The 14,024-nt window shown below is 28.5% G+C and overlaps 1 protein-coding gene across 2 annotated transcripts in view; it reads right to left on the bottom strand.

The window, feature by feature from the left end:
• The window catches only part of LOC148304784 (neuropeptides capa receptor-like), a 256,462-nt gene that overhangs the window by 73,495 nt on the left and 168,943 nt on the right, over nucleotides 1–14,024 (bottom strand). The gene's annotated exons all lie outside the window — the stretch shown is intronic.

The following is a 14,024-nucleotide window of genomic DNA, read 5'->3' as shown; positions in this document are numbered from 1 at the left end:
AATTAGAGTAGTGTGGTTGTCAATAATGGGTAGAATTGGTGAATGTTACACGTGTGTAAAGTGATCACTTAAACCAGCCGATGACGGTCGTCAGCCCCGTAAATGCCCAGACTTCCATATTCTTCTTCATCTTTGATGAGATGTCAAAAAATAATACACAACCAAAGTCATTAAAATAAAACCAGCAACATTTTACTGATAATCTTTCACAACCCTTAACAAACAATTTTAACAAAATAAATACAAAAAAATACAAATTCCAGCCTCTAATAAATTAGAAATTTTCGAATGATTTCTTTTGCATTACACAAATAACATTAAAGCGGATGGATAGATGTTTTCAAATATTTAAATTAAGAATTTTCACTTTTGAACAAATCCCTATATTTGATTAAATAAATCTTATTCGTAAATCGGTATTACACTTTCGCTAAAATTTTAATTGATAAATTTTTATTGCTTTAAATTAAATTCCTGTTTTTGGTTTGAATTCTGTGAAGGATAATGTTTTCGATTTGACTGAGCACCTAATGACTCGAAAATTCAACATAATTCATATTCATTAATAATTCCGTATACTTGAAGCATTATTTCTAGAAATATCCTTATTTTATCAAAATATTTTGAAAATTAATAGGTTTTTATATTGTAAAAATATTTACCCTTAAAATAAAATCAATCTCTCTCAGATTGATAGTCCCAAGAGTGAACAATTAATATGGATTTTCAATTTAATTTTTACTTGGTAAATACCACAATTTCTTAAAATCTATTATGACACATGTTTCGATAAATTCCGTATCATTTTCAAACACAGTAAACGATTTTTTTAAATGATTCGGAGTACACCGAAACACTTAATATAATAAATTTTAAGAAGAAGAAGTATTTACTAAATAAAATAAAATAAAAAATAAATGGATATTACCTAACGTGGCCATTTATTTTTGTCCTTAAAACGGGACATCTACCAATTTTTACGTAAAAGTATGTTTATTCAAGAAAACAAGATTTTTTTTCGCAGTTTTTATGTATTAATAAAAAGAAGAGGAATGTTGAGAAAGAAAATAAGAGAAATAAATAATATAAATTAAAAAAATAATATGTTGTTCAGACTAACTAAAAACAAGACGTATGGTTACTTTAATATTACTACAAAGAGATTGCAAATTAATTAATAAAAATATTAATACCAAATTAAAAAAAACTTCACACAATAGTTCCGACACTCGCTCGGCTACCGTTCTGGAGGTCCCGGGTTCGATTCCCAAGGGGGGTAAAATAAATAAAAGTGATTTTTTCACTGTAATATTTATTCAATATTACCATGGACTGGTACCTGAAGCGGAGGGCTGATCACCCTTCCTTCATGTGTAAACGATCAAGATAACACTGCGTTAATATGGCACAGTGCCCTATGGACCATTGGGGTACGGATAAGGGTTTTATTATTATTATTATATAGTTCCGAACATTTTTAATTTTTTACCGGCGGAGGTAAGAGGATAAATCAAAATATGGACCAAAGAGAAAAATGTTCATTGTCAAATGATACACATAAGAGATGTCGCTCACTCCTTTCAAGAGGAAGATAAAGATCAAAGCTCAAGCCAAAGAAAATTTTATTGAGATATTGAAAAAGCCATTGATCTCCATGACAATGCATTAAGTACGCTGTACATATCGCTGACTCCTTTCAACAACGCCATTAATAAAAAATCGTCAATATTCAGTTGTGCATGTTTTCGGAATGCCCAAATGTACTATATCCCAGCAAAACAGGCATATTTTTATCTTAATATTTACCCGCTACAGGACAGAAAGTGTTGTTTTTGCATTTTGAAGAAAAGGTATTGTTTATTTACTTTTCTAAATATACTGAATATTTTTCAAATGGAGAAAAAACATTCAGGTATTACCTAAAAGATATGTTGCACAGTAAAAGGTTCAATAAGTAGCTTGATATTTATTTTTAATACATTGTATTATATTTCAAACTTTAAAAACGTTCTCCTGAAAAATCAAGTTTTTTTTATTTATGACGTTCTTGAAAGGAGTGAGCGATGTGTGCTTTCTATTTTCTTTCATTTGACTGAGCTACAACAAAGCGTGGCCGGGTACAGCTAGTTATTCAATAAAACAACAAATAAAGGTTTCTTGCGTGATACAACATAACGAAAGATATAATTACTTGCTAAACTTTGTTGAGATACCAACGTATTTATAAAGCTAGCGAGGAACATTAAGGCAATTATGCGTTTTCCACCCAAACACGATAAGTGAGTCGATTTCACTAGATCGTAACAAATAGGCCATTTAGCGACTTAATTACGTCATCTCTAAATACTTTACAAGCGTGAAATGTATATGTGCTTTACGGTGGAAATTGTAAAAAACAGCAGCTTCTACCGAATGACTACCACTGTTCTAACTGTCAGTCATGTCTTTGTAACCCTCGTAAAAAATATCAGTAACTCAGGGATTTTTTTAATTTTTATTTGTAAACGATATTTTTCTAAATAACTTATAAAGCCTTAATTAAATAAAATAGTAAAATAACGACTTTCTTTTTTTTTCCACATTTATTTTATTTGACCAATGATCGGTTTTGATCATCAGACAAGTGGGAGGCTAGACAAAATTCTAGGTAATTTATACATTTTTGCGCTTTATAAAATAAAAATATCAAAATTCTATGCGCTTTATAAAAAATATCAAAATTTACTATTATCATTGTAAATACTGTTGTGTATAAAGCAGGGGTTGAAAACTATATATTTTTTTTTCTCACAAAATAAATATAAAATATAATGTCATTTACCATTTTTTTCTAACATAAAAATTAATTTTTTGTGTATTTAACATAGAATTTTGTCTAGACCTCATCAGCCTGATGATGTCGGTAACGATGAAATCTGGTAATTGGTCAAATATTTTTGTTTTATTATTATTATTTTCTTATATAAAATACAGTTTCACCAAGAAATGTCAGTACAAAACATAAATCTAATAAAAATTATGTTGTCTTTTTTGTTGAATTTTTTAGTGGTCCAATAAAATAAATTTGGGAAAAACTATATGGTTGTTATTTTATTCTATAAAATGCAGTTCTACCAAGAAATTTTGGTACAAAACTTAAATATAATAAATATCAAATAATACTATTTTTTTCATTATATTTAAAGTTATAATTACTACGAATTTCAAACACACGCACCTGTGCTAGAAATTGCGTTAATTAAATCAACGATTTTTTGCTTTACATACAGGTAGTTGAAATAATTATTTTCGACTAAGCGAATTGACGGAAAGTTGATAACTTTCTGTCGAATGAAATGAAAGATAGAATTCTTAGGAGAGACGATCGAAGTAATGTTGTATTAGTTTCTTTTAGTGCACCAAGGACCAAATCCAATTTTCCGAGAGATTTCTCTCCACTTCTCTGCCAATCTCTTCCCCGCCCCAAGTTTAGATCCAATCAGTAACCCAAGAAAGGGTCGTGTTAAAGAGGACGTGCCATAAATCATTTATAAACACGCCATATAATGTAGCAATGATTTTTAGTTAAAACGGGAACTTACTCTGTAGGCTTTGTCACGTATCCCTTCCGCATTCGTCATTTATCGCACCCCGAGCTTCGGGCTATTTATTTCAGCTTCAGAAATGACATTTCAAGATAAATGGGCTTAACGTGTCGTCTTTATATATATATATATATATATATATATATATATATATATATATATATATATATATATATATATATATATATATATATATATATATATATATATATATATATATATATATATATATATATATATATATATATATATATATATATATATATATATATATATATATATATATATATATATATATATATATATATATATATATATATATATATATATATATATATATATATATATATATATATATATATATATATATATATATATATATATATATATATATATATATATATATATATATATATATATATATATATATATATATATATATATATATATATATATATATATATATATATATATATATATATATATATATATATATATATATATATATATATATATATATATATATATATATATATATATATATATATATATATATATATATATATATATATATATATATATATATATATATATATATATATATATATATATATATAAATTATTATATCGATAATGATATTATTATTCTTCGAACACCTTTCATACTCACAGAATCTTGGGTGAACCCAATTCCTTGTTCACAAATCTGGGTTAATTTAAAATTTTGAGAATCAAATAAATTTGAAATTCATATCAAAGTCAAAACCTGTGACATATTGTTTTGTCACACATTATTCTGAGAGATTGCCTTTCGACTGCATTCAGTCTACTTTCTTCCTTCTTTTACTTACTTTTAACCTTGTTTTCATACATAAGTTAGTAATTTTTTGGAAAAGACGGAGAAAAATAAAAGAAAATAAAAATTGTAACCATGTACTAAGAGTTTTATTTATTGTTTCGGTATTAACTTTGTGGTAAGACATGTTACAATGATTAAAGAAAACACTTGTTTTTTACCACTTGAGTTTTATTATAGACTACATGTTTCAGAAGTTAAACTTCCATCATTCAGGTCTGTATAATAACTATAGTTATTATGTTAGGTTACAGTACCCTATGTGCTATTGGGTGCAAATGCGTGTTAGAGAGAGTAAAACATATTAGTATGCAAAGTAGCTGTCTGTACGTAGACAAAATTTTTGTTCATAACTCGAATTTCTACCAAAGAAACACAAACGAATGTGAATGAAAGCAAACGTCACACGTTATTGTTTTGAAACAAATCTTTAGTGTTATATGAATGAGTTTTATTTGTTTCGCAGAGGGCGCTAAAGTATGTGCTTTTCATAAAATGATTTGTGCTTAAAGCTCACTGTGAAAGTTCACAGGACACTTGGATATTGGCGATGGAAACTTTTTTAATATTCGAAATAAGATCAAGAATGCTGTCTAGATTAATATCGAAACACTTAAATAAAATATAATAGATTTATATTATCCACTGACACTTCGTGATGGAATTGCATTTTTAATTTATTATTAGATTAAAACCAATATTTTTAGCTTTTCCACTTTTTTATTTGACCAGCGACCGGGTTTCGTCGTTACAGACATTAACAGTTACCAGTCTGATGATGTCTGTAACGACGAAACCCGGTCGCTGGTCAAATAAAAAAGTGGAAAAGCTAAAAATATTGGTTTTAATCTAATAATAAATTAAATAAAATATGACAAAACTTAATTTTTTATTTATTGTTTCGGCATTAACTTTGTGGTAAGACATGTTACAACGATTAAAGAAAACACTTGTTTTTTACCACTTGTGTTTTATTATAGACTACATGTTTCAGAAGTTAAACTTCCATCATTCAGGTATGTATGTATAATAATACAGATGTTATTATACAGACCTGAATGATGGAAGTTTAACTTCTGAAACATGTAGTCTATAATAAAACTCGAGTGGTAAAAAACAAGTGTTTTCTTTGATCAATGTACTAAGAGTCTTTGATGTACGTCTAAATGATGAATTTTCCATCCTATAAAATTCCATTTAGACTTGGAATAGAAGGTCTAGCATTGCATTGCAGAGGAAATTACAATTCCCCTTCTCTTGATGAGTTTCCCATACTTTTCCCACCACAAAGACAAATGCGGAGAAGTTCCCACTAATATCTCACAGCCAAACATACAACTCGACTGACCCTTATACATAATATACACCATGGATAAAATGGTATCTAAAAACCTGTTTCAATTTTCAATTTTAAATTATTTTCGGTGTCAATTATGGAACGCTGACGTATCACAGTTGTCCGCAGCATGTTACAAATCCATCATTAATTATAGTTTTACTTAGTAAATACTACTATTTCTTAAAATCTGCTGCGACACGTGTCTCTATGCATTCTGCATCATTTTCAAACACCGTATGTGAAGCTAATTCTAAATTTTAGAGATGGGTCCTTGGAACGTTGAAAGTTGAAGTTACATAACATCAACGACATAATGATAAAAAGGAAGAAAAAAAACATGTTAAATGTAAATCGTGTCGGGTTGTGGTCCCGTGGTTAGTGTTGCGGACCCCTGAGTTGTAGTTTCTCGGCTCGAACCCACTCCACAACAATTTGATACCTATTTCTAAGTATGAGCCGCTTAGGTTAAAAGAAAAGGTATTAAATTAAAATATTTTTTTAAATAATAAAAACATAAATATTTGTCTTATAAATATTTTCCAGAAATAGTCCATCCCTGGAGATGACAAGATGCTTGTCGAAACTGATTGGAAAAAAGTTAAATAAAAGTGGTTAAGCATTCAATAAGTGAATAAAAGTGGTTAAGCACAACATACAATTCAGCATGCAACCGGCTGACGGCTGAGAAGCCACAATTGTTGTTCGTGTAATTTTTTTACAGTACATACCCGAGTTTTTTTGTTTGTATGAATATTTATTAAAAAAATATTTTTATCATTCTTTTTAACTCCTTACTTTCAATTTTAAAAAAATCAATACCGTATACAGTATTTACTATAAAACGGCTTACTTTTTTCTCTATATTATTAAAATTTAAAGCATTTACATTATGGTTAGTAATTTTTACTTTTATTTAGTTTTTTTTTTACATTTTTTTATAATAATATTAATATTACTTTAAAACCATTATAAGTATGTGAGTAGTGCTATGGAAGCGACGTGTAATATTTTTTGCAAAGTGTTGTTATAATTGTCCTGACGAAGAGACGGGCACGTCTTAAAACCGGTGGACAAAAAAATCTCGGTGAGTGGATATATACAAATAATACAAAAAAAATCGTTGAAATCGTTAGAAATCGATGTTTTATGGAAAAAATTCAATTAGGATAAATGCTACCGGTTTTCAAAAAATAAGTTGCAAGCTGTCGATTCTCTCGCCTTAAAAATAAAGTTTGAATATAGTATTATTGCCATTGAAGTAGCCTAGAGAGTATTTTTTCAACAAAACCTTTTGTCGACGTCACTTCCGCGGAAATTGATATAGAGCTTCGATATCTTCCTGTACCTGCCAAATATCTATTATGATTTCTACGCCACTTATCAAAATGAAAAGAAGGCTGCCGCAAAACGTTTACAATAATCCCACCCTTGTTATTCCAAAAGAATTCAATCCGATTTTATTTTACCTGAAAAGATATCGTACAACAAAACGGTATTATCATAACAGTATAATATTTTTCTATTCGAAAAGATCTGACTGAATTCAAAGTAATATACACATTTTCTCATAAAATGCTATAACATCGACGTTCCAATTTTCCTTTTCCAAATATAATAATTTATGAGTAAATATTTATGTTCATATTATTTTTTGACATCTCATCAAAGATGAAGAAAAATATGGAAATCTGAGCATTTACGGGGCTGACGACCGTCATAGAGATGTCAAAAAATAAAATGAAAACAACTCCCGTAATTGGAGATAATCCAGATTTTGTGAACAAGTATTTATACACACTCAAAATGTTGTAATTTTTTTTTTAAATTAAACACTCGAATATACCACTTCTATTTTATTTATATAAACGACTAGTTTCGAAAACATACAGATGTTTTCATCTTCTAGTGAAAATTAAAACTAACTTTTAGTTTTAATTTTTACCAGAAGATGAAAACATCTGTATGCTTTCGAAACTAGTCGTATATATAAATAAAACTTTACAACATTTTGAGTGTGTCCAAATACTTGTTCACAAAATCTGGATTATCTCCAATTACAGGAGTTATTTTCATATTATTTTTTGAAATCTCATCAAAGATGAAGAAGAATATGGAAGTCTGGGCATTTACGGGGCTTACGACCGTCATAGGCTGGTTTAAGTGATCACTTTACACACGTGTAACATTCACCAATTCTACCCATTATTGACAACCACACTACTCAAATTCTTGGAAGTTCTATATATATGAACCAATTTAGAAACCTTGTTCATGAATCACTAGAACTTCACTAGAGACTTCCATATTCTTCTTCATCTTTGATGAGATTTCAAAAAATAATATGAAAATAACTCCTGTAATTGGAGATAATCCAGATTTTGTGAACAAGTATTTGGACACACTCAAAATGTTGTAAATAAATTATCTGGTCAAATTATTAGCTTAATAATAAAAATGAAAATGATATTTTCTGGCGTTTCTCATGTGTGTGATTATAATCCAGGATTCGGATCTCACATACTAATATAAGAGTTTCTGCTTAATAAAAAGCTTCTTTACATCTCACCAATAGATGTCTCTAGTGAAGTTCTAGTGATTCATGAACAAGGTTTCTAAATTGGTTCATATATATAGAACTTCCAAGAATTTGAGTAGTGTGGTTGTCAATAATGGGTAGAATTGGTGAATGTTACACGTGTGTAAAGTGATCACTTAAACCAGCCTATGACGGTCGTAAGCCCCGTAAATGCCCAGACTTCCATATTCTTCTTCATCTTTGATGAGATTTCAAAAAATAATATAAATAAAACTCATTAAGTGGTATATTCAAGTGTTTAATTTAAATATTAATCAACATGTCATTCCACAAAGCTAATGCCGAATCAATAAATAAATAGTAAATATTTCAGTTATTTAAAGGTTCGTTTATAAGGGATGACAAAATAAAAATACATTTGGTTTTAAAAGTGATTTTCACTCTCATATTTATTCAATATCACCCTGGACTAGTACAAGAAGCGTGGGTCTGTTCACCTTGACTTCACGCAATTAACAATCAAGATAAATTTGCGTAGATACTATGCTGTGCCATATTTGACAAAGGGTTTGGATAGGGGTTGGAAGAAGGGTTGCTTTATAAAAACTTATTTTATATAATTTATATTGGAAGCACTAAGATTGTGATTTTCCATTTTATAAGTAAAGTGTAGCTTTGTTTTAAAATCACTTAAAAATTTTATTTAGAGTGATTTTAAAATAATGTAACATTTTTATTATAATCTTAATTTTTTAAGAAATTATGCACCTTTTCCTAAAAAAATAGTTAGACTTAACAATTACAAAACCAAATAAATTTGCACACATTAGAATACTTTATGGTATAGTAAGAGAGAAATATCTTTAAAATAATAAATCCATTTTTAATTATAGCATTTTGAATATTTTATTGAAATACATATTCACAAATATTTGAACTCAATTCTACAATATTTTCAGGTAAAATTATCGTGTAGGTATGTTAATCAATTATATATTTTTTTGTTTTAATTTGACTTGCAAGCATTTCAAAATTTTAAAATTAATCATATTTTTTTACATCGATGTAATATATTTTTATTCTACCTATCACAATAAGTGTATAATACACTAAATATATAAACATACGTATATTGTGGTTCATATAAATATTCACTCGTGTATGAATATATACAAATGTATAAAATATGTAGGTATATAAATATACATTGTATAATAAAGACGAGAGTAATAATCCATTTGTCTTGTAAATACATTTCTGAAGTTTAAACACATAGTTTGAAGCTCGAGGGTAGGATATATTAGGCAGGACATATAAATTTACTTTATCAAAAATAAATTAATCTTATTTTGACTAACTATCTAACTACACCTCCCCGCTGTTGTAGGCAGAGAGAATAGAACGCCACGATAACTTAGCAAACAATCTTCGCCCCTTCCACATTCGCGTATCTCTTCATATATGCATACGCACCGATTATTCCGATTAACTTGTTTTGAATTTAATATTTTATAAAAAAAAATTACTTGGTAAATACCACTTTTTCGTAAAATATATTGGAAGGCGTATTTCAATGCATTCTGACATTTTTTTCATCATTTTCCAACACCGTTTTTACCAATTGAAACTTAAATAAAAAATCAATACATTTTTTTTTATTTCTTTAGTTAGCTTATATTACAACTAATATAAACCATTATTTACACTTAATTTACATCATATATAAATATTCACATTTTCTTAAAGTAAACAAAACATTTATTTTTAAATTCTTTCAGGCTTCATTCTTCTTCTTCATTCTTCATACGTTCAGGCTTCTCATCATACATTTTCAGACCCTTACATCATATATTTTGCGATTCGGTTTTTTTCAACAATGGCAGTCTTATCGTATCCATACTTCTAGTAATACTTTCATGAATTTTTTAATTTAAACCTTTTTAATCCTTAAAATATTTGCGATAAAATTTATCTTTAAAAAAATTTAATTTAAAGATCATTAATATATTTTACCACAAAGTTACTACCGAATCAATTTTTACAATTTTTTACAAATACCTACACAATATATATTTAAATAATACATATGTGTAGGTTTCTTTATATAAAATGCATGTGTGTATATGTGTATTTGTATAATTTATTGTCTTATTGAATTTGTTGATAATGGTCATTTAATTCCATTTAGTTAATGACGAATTTCAGAAAAGTTTCTTTTCGCTACCGACCAAAATTGCCACACTAATTTTCTGACGAGAGTTTCACATCATTTTCTAGAAGCGACTTGTAATGTGCCAGTATATATATATATATATATATATATATATATATATATATATATATATATATATATATATATATATATATATATATGTATATGTATATGTATATATATATATATATATATATATATATATATATATATATATATATATATATATATATATATATATATATATATATATATATATATATATATATATATTCATTCAGCAGTACGAATATAGCTCAATCTATGAAGACGGTTTCATTAAATCACGTGTAAACTCGTTTCATGTAACATAGAAGGTGATAAGCTGTAGTGTCACTTTGGACCCGTGTTACATCCAGGCCCCGGCATCCCCTACACGTAGAAATATCGATTGAATATTAATGGAGTTTGTTAGGATTTTTTTTTTTTTTGTTTATTTTTGGCAAAGCACCCAATTTTGGGTGATACCTGATTTGTTAGGATTTGTGTATATCGTTGTAGATATATAAGTACACAAGTACCTATCTGTTGTTTGTGTTATCAAACACACGATTGGCTCTAAGTGCTATTTAATCTAAGCCTCGCTTTGCAGAGTGGTTTCGGATAAGTACTCGGTTTGATTTCGTTCTATCCCTTTTCTTTGTTTTAGCTTAACAAAATACAAAATTGTCATTTTCCATCTTGGCTTGTTGAATCAATGTATTTGTTTTACTTTACTTAAGATTTTCTTTATAAATATATATACATAAACAAACTCACATACGTGATTGTGTGTATGTACATGTGTCGCGGACTCTTAAGTCAGAGATTCTCGGTTCGAACCCTTTCTACCACAATTTGATTCCTATTTGTAATAATGAGCCGCTTTATCTCATAGAAATAGTATGAAATTAAAGTATTTGTGTGAAAAATAAAAACACAAATTTTACCCTTTAAAAAAAATAATAAGAAAATTGATAGATATGCAATCAAATACGACTAAATTATTCAATCTTTTTTGGATCAGCTTTCTTCCATTATCCATTTATGAAAAGCACTTTTAAATTTAAATTCTATATTCAATGACTTTATAGACAGTGTGAGTAGGTTGTGCAACTTAATTGCATGTATATATATATATATATATATATATATATATATATATATATATATATATATATATATATATATATATATATATATATATATACATACACATATATATATATATGTATATATATATATATATATATATACATACACATATATATATATATATATATATATATATTTATATATATATAAACATATGTATATTGTACGATTATTCCAACTCCTGATCCTCCTTAATTATGCAAGTTTTCCTCGGTCTTCCTCTACTTCTATTTGCAACTACATTCGCCTCATATTTTTTCTTAAGTTCTTGTTTCACGCATTTATTCCATATGTACCTTTCTTAATTTTATCGATAATGCTTGTCTCAGTCCTTATATCACCAATTATTTTTTTAAGTAAGCAATTAATTTTAATAATTGTTTCATTCGTTGGAACTATTTTTTTCTGTCCTCTTAATAAACACTTTGATCAGTATCACTAGTCCGTATTTGGTTGGTTGAAAGTTATTACTTTTAAGCAATAAGCTCGTCTTTGTAGACATATTCTTTACAAGAAGTTTTTAAAAAATAAGGAAATTTTACATTATTAACCATTTACAAAAGAAGCATGAGATTTATTGATTTATTTAAGGATAAATAAAAAAAACATTAGGATGAAATGGACCAAGCATCAGTGAATGGAACCAGAAAATAGCATGCATTTATCTAACGACTGTCGACGGTCATCAACTTTTATATAAAATACGGATATTTACGATATTACAGACTTACTCCCAAGACGACCAAGATGTAAAATTTTATTTGTCATATTATCAACGACGCATGAGAAGAAATCCCTATTTGATAAACCACTTCTTCTTCCTGTTTCCTATCACAAATTTCAGTGTCCTTTCTTTAATATGATTTCCCTGATGCCATAAACGTACGAAACACGAGAAACGAATGGAAAACACAATAAATCCAGTCATAAATTTCATTTTTCTCTTCCAGCATCCTGCATCTAAGGAGATAATTTTAAAGATGAGGTTTTAAAGGGAATCACGGATAGCGGATAATATGCAAGCGGAATATATCGAGTATTGGAAAATTGAGAAAGGAAATCTTGAATACAGAAAAGTAACTTGAAAGCTGTCTGATAAATAAAAGGATTTATATATCTTGAACTTAATACACAATACTGTGAGATGGTTCGACTTGAGTGCTTTGAGATGCATCGATTGGTTGATTTTGTATTTGAGTTGCAAGCTATGATTCGAGTAACAAGTGAACTTTTTGGTACACCCAACACAAATTGTTTTTTCAACTGGAATATGATATTTAGTTTCTAAAGGGTTGATATAACACCTGTTTGGCCTAAGTTGAGCCTTAAGTTACAAGATATAATTTGAGTTCAGAGTGAACTTCATAGTCCACTCAACACAACTTCTATCTTTCAGTGTGATATCTAGGTTTTACAGGCTTCACAAGGTACCTGCTTAGCCTGAGTTGAGTCGAGCCTTGAGTTGCAAGATATAATTTGAGTTAAGAGTGAACTTCATGGTTTACCCAACACAACTGCTATCTTTCATTGTAATATCTAGGTTCTATAGGCTTCATAAGGCACCTGCTTGGCCTGAGTTGAGTCGAGCCTTGAGTTGCAAGATATAATTTGAGTTAAGAGTGAACTTCATGGTTTACCCAACACAACTGCTATCTTTCAGTGTGATATCTAGGTTCTGCAGGCTTCATAAAACATCTGCTTGGCTTGAGTTGAGTCGAGCCTTGAGTTGCAAGATATAATTTAAGTTAAGAGTGACCTTCATGGTTCACTCAACACAACTTCTATCTTTCAGTGTGATATCTAGGTTCTGCAGGCTTCATAAAACATCTGCTTGGCCTGAGTTGAGTCGAGCCTTGAGTTGCAAGATATAATTTGAGTTACGAGTGAAATTCGTGGTTTACCCAACACAACTGCTATCTTGCAGTGTAATATCTAGGTTCTATAGGTTTCATAAGGCACCTGCTTGGCTTGAGTTGAGTCAAGCCTTGAGTTGCAAGATATAATTTGAGTTAAGAGTGAACTTCATGGTTTACCCAACACAACTGCTATCTTTCAGTGTAATATCTAGGTTCTTTAGGCTTCATAAGGCACCTGCTTGGCTTGAGTTGAGTCAAGCCTTGAGTTGCAAGATATAATTTGAGTTAAGAGTGAACTTCATGGTTCACCCAACACAACTTTTATCTTTCAACAGGAATATCTCTAATGTCCATACAGCGTCTCCTAACATGTAAAATAATTCGGGAAGAATCTAACATACATTTTGTAAAAGTCTAAGTAAAAGCTAACTAAAAAAAAAATTATCCAACCAAAGATGGTACTGAGAA

This window comes from Brachycentrus maculatus, unplaced genomic scaffold (assembly GCF_059751285.1).
Source record: "Brachycentrus maculatus isolate JH-2025_06_01 unplaced genomic scaffold, ASM5975128v1 h1tg000304l, whole genome shotgun sequence".
In the NCBI taxonomy this organism is placed as follows: Eukaryota; Metazoa; Arthropoda; class Insecta; order Trichoptera; family Brachycentridae; genus Brachycentrus; species Brachycentrus maculatus.
The sequence above is the reverse complement of the archived record's forward strand: the minus strand, read 5'-3'. Positions and strand labels throughout refer to the sequence as shown.